Genomic DNA, 4,803 nt, shown 5'->3' with positions numbered 1-4,803 from the left:
CAATCGCCGTCGCAAGTCGTAGGAGAAGCTCGGCCAAGCACTAACATATGTCTAAGGGCCAATCTATTATTATTAAATGAATTTTTTACCTTTTATCTTAAGTGCTTAATTTTTGTAATACAGATTTTAAATTTTTAGATATGTATATATTTAATTAATATTGGGTTGTTCGTGGCACTGAAAATTACGATATATCCTTGTGATAATTATAAACTTGAATAAAATGTGAAAAGTAAAATTCTTTTTGCATATTTTTGAGTTTTTAGTGCATATTTTTGATTTTTTACTGCACATTAGATATATGCGCATAATTTCGATTTTTTAGCGCATAAAAATTCAGGCCCTATTTATCACTAATGCTTTGTTAAAAAAAAAATACTATTAAAAACATTAACAACTAAAATAAAAGATTTTATTCAAATTTTGAGGGGTGGTCGGCACGCGTATACTTTCTCCGATTGACCTGAAATTTTGGATAACATATTTTATCATGAATATTCACCAATCTAGGGGGTGCGACCTAACAAAATCCGATAAATTAAAATAAGGACTACCCTACCATACATATTTGTATTTATATGTAGGCATGTGCTTGTACATCGTTTATTAAATATTTGCATATGTAGTAATACAAAAATTTAACGGAAGAAAAACATTTAGCTACATTCTTATAAATTTATTCAATAAATTCTCTAATATCCCTACAAATGAATACACACATACATACACATGCTTTCGAATAAGTGCAAACAAATGTACAGAGTATGTACATATGTACGTATAGATGTATGTATAACTATCAGGTATTAAAACTTAGCAATATAGAAAAAGATACGGATTAGGAATTTTCGTAAATGGCATGTGTACTTACTAGGAATGTTAATCCCGGGATCCCAGCCTTTTTAACGTCCAAAAATCCCGGGATTCTTGACAAATAACACCGCGTGATAATAAGTTTTAAATTTTTTATATTCGCTTAACCATGGGCCAAATAGATATAGTAAAATTGCGTTTTTAGTTTCCACTCTGACGTCAGCAATTCAAAAATGATTAAAACAAATTCAGAGAACTGTCCTTAGAGAAGAAGTATGGGTATCACATTAAAGAGCAAATCCTGTAGAATTTAAACAGATTCAAGTTTTTGGTGCAGTATGACTGGTAAGTATTGAAATTGTCCTTTTAAAATTTTAGCCTTGAAATTTCGCAATATTTGTTTTTGAAAAATCTATATGTTAAGGACTTATATAAACTCGACAGCATCCTCGAATTTCGTCCTGACGTCAGAGCAAAAAAATAGAAACGCCACATTAAATACAAAAGTAGGTTTTAATCCCATTTATTTATTATTTATTTTATGGTAGGAGAGCTTCTCAAACAATATAGAAGCAATTTTTTCGATTTAAGTCGTTGAAAAGTAATAAATATCTAAATCCCGGGACTAATCCCAGAATCCCGGGATTGTGATATCGACATCCCGTCAATCCCGGGACCGGAAAAAACTGAAAAATTAACATCCCTAGTACTTACACACAATCATATAAACGAATTGATTGTATCCATATATCTTCATGAGTTTTCATATTCTTTTAAATTAAGTAAATTTGTAGCTTACATCCATATGTATGCAGAACTAAGTATGCAGAAATTAAGTATAAATGCACTTGCAACATAAAAGTATGGCATAATATTAATGATTGTCAAATACAGGGCCGGATTAAAGGCTGAGCCGACGGGGCTGCGTCCGGGTTAGTTAATTGAAAATTCTCATTGTGCGAAAAAGTTTTTGACTTAGAATACGTCTTACGTTTCGATATGGAGGCTATGCTCAAATGTTTTAGTTGTAATTTTTACAGCTTCACGAAAACGCTTATTGCACTAGAACTAATGAAGCGATTTCAAAGAAAAGTGTGCCTTTTCAAAGGCAAAATTCGAAACCTATCGACAGATTCATTTTTGTAAGTAACCAGCTTATTTTGGGGTAAATTTTGAGCCTTTAAAGTGCTCTAGCAACTTATGATTTGCAGATATAACTTTCATTTTCGGGATATAGGTTCCTTGGAGCAGTAGAGAGATTAACGCATAAAAGTTTTATATAAATTTAACAAATATTGAGCATTTTAAGGCAAAAAAATTTTGAAAAAATTAGCAATTTTTTTTATTACCAAAGTGTTGGAAAACCGTTCGAATGATTTTGTTTTTATTTAAATACTAGCAGGCACTGCGAACTTCCTCCTGCCCAAAATAATTTTTTTTTTACTGAAATATTTTGGTCGAATCATTTTCACCAACAATTCACGTTCACGATTTCCAGAGATACATTTATCTGCTAATACATATTACAGTTTGGTGGTTGTCAGAAGGCATATTTCCATTGTCGTCTTTAATAACCTAACGAAAGTGTGTTCGTTAAGAAGTTCTTGAAATTCTCCAATGATCTGGCTTTTCACAGCACGGTTAATCGCAAAATAAATTTGAAGAACTTTTTCCCATTCATCATTCCCATCTGTCCTTGAAACTGTATGGTATAGTTGGTGGTAATTTAAAAATTGGTGAGTATCGTTGTTCTACAGAAATCCAATATACTATATATATATAAAACTCTTATCAAGGAGCGCAATGGTTCTGATCGTAGACATAATGCTGGTCATTTGAGATTGATCTCTGAACAACTCAATCCTGGTGTATCCGAATGAAGCTCGCAAATCACGTTCATTGGGCCAATCGCAACACACGGGACCTCGGCATACTCGGTAGTACAGCAGGTCGATGTAATCGAACATTCACGGCACTTTTTCTCACTTGACGATTTTTAGTAACAACTCGACCCCAGCGGCACCCAGCGGATGTTTTTTGCAATAGTGTTGCCCTTACCGTTACCATTACATAAGTATCTCGAACTTAAGCCAGATCGGATCATAACTAAGATTTTAACAATAACACGACTCCAGCGCCACCTGGCAGGTCAAACTGGCAATCTGAATAACTACGGAGAGACTTTACTCACACAAAAAAAAATTCGTTAAAATCGATTCACTCACAAGCACACGAACGAAGTATTATATGTATATACATCCAAAGATAGGTACCTTCAGTACCTTTGGGAAAACACCGCGCCCCCTTCTTAAATATCCCCAATTTTATGTAAGAGTATGCGATTGATTTCGTATATCTCTATACTACTATATGTTCGAGTACTCAACCATAACTTAGGGTTTACACCGGACAATACTGTCATGACAATGAAGATATACGTATTAGTTGTCAAAATTGTTCCAATGGAAAAGTATGCATGTATTAGTTAAAAAGTGTGCATGCATTGCTATTGTCATGACAGTATTGTCCGGTGTAAACCCTAAGTTAACACTTCCAGGAATGTGCAGTATGAAAAATTCGGTTTATTTGAGTAGAGTAGAGTACTTGACTAAATGAATGAATATAATCCAGAAATAGGCCATGTTCGAGGCACGTAGTAACTGCGGCAATACTGCACCACTGATGAAAGTTTGCAAAACTGTTGCAAGTTCCNTCGAGGCACGTAGTAACTGCGGCAATACTGCACCATTGATGAAAGTTTGCAAAACTGTTGCAAGTTCCCAACTGATAAAACGTTGCTAGAATTTCACAAAGAACGTGCTACTTTAATAATGCGTGCAACACTGTGGTTGTGATTGCAGCTCGAACAACCCCATATGCAGTATAAAAAACTCGATTTATATGAAAGGTGCCACGCCTGTTTTCCAATAACATCAATTTTTTCATGAGTATGCGATTAATTGCGTATGGGAGGTGCCACGCCCCCTTTTCCAATAGCTCCACCCCTACCAAGATCCAGTACTCTACCAGGAACACTTCCAGAGATATGCTGTATGAAAAATTGGGTTTTTATAGTAGGTACCATGTCTTCTTCACTTAGCGCTATGAAATACACTTTATGACCTGTTCCCCGCGCCCATTTTCTAAATTGATTTTATATATCTTCATACCAAGTTCCAGTCCCCTACCATGAATGCTTTCAGAGATATGCAGCATGAAAAATTCGGGTTTCCAATAACATCCATTTTTTATTGGAATGGTGGCAACTCTATGCAAATTTTTTTCTGTTTTAAGTGTTTTCATACATTCGCAGTGGAATAGAATTATTGCGGCTTATTTGAATTAAATTTGTTTGATAATTCAGATAGCTGGCAACACCGGTTTTTTAATTTTTACAACGCTTTTATCAACTTGCAATGTTGAGGCTCCAGAAACTTTCAATTTTGTGGATCCACAAACTTTCAATGTTGTGGATCCAAAAACTTTCAATGTTGTGTGTCAGACACCATAAAAACTTTGCTTTGCAAAGTTCCTATAAAAAAGTCTAGTGCATAGAGCGACATCTTTAGTGCATAGGGAGAGATAGATGACATCTATATGTCGCCATATGTACTACGTACGCTACAGCGGAAATAGACGACATGCCATTTCTTTAAAAGTTCCTATAAAAAGTCTAGTGCATAGGGCGACATCTGTAGTGCATAGGGCGAGGTAGATGTCATCTATGCACTACATACGCTACAGCGGAAATGGACGACACGCCATTTCTTTAAATGAAATTAATTGGTGCTCGTATGTATGTACATACATATGTATGTAAATGCATGTGGGTGCACCTATCTATTAATATCGTTGAATTATTTTAATATCTATTGCAAAATTTTGTACAGACAAGACTAAAAAGTAGAAAATAAATAATATAAAAAAAAACTTTTTAACGCTTTTTATAAATGGACTAAAAAGTAGAAAATAATATTCACAGTCCCATAG

The sequence above is a fragment of the Rhagoletis zephyria genome, unplaced genomic scaffold (genome assembly GCF_001687245.7).
Source record: "Rhagoletis zephyria isolate East Lansing unplaced genomic scaffold, Rhagoletis_zephyria_1.1 Rzeph_scaffold_00404, whole genome shotgun sequence".
In the NCBI taxonomy this organism is placed as follows: Eukaryota; Metazoa; Arthropoda; class Insecta; order Diptera; family Tephritidae; genus Rhagoletis; species Rhagoletis zephyria.
The sequence above is the reverse complement of the archived record's forward strand: the minus strand, read 5'-3'. Positions refer to the sequence as shown.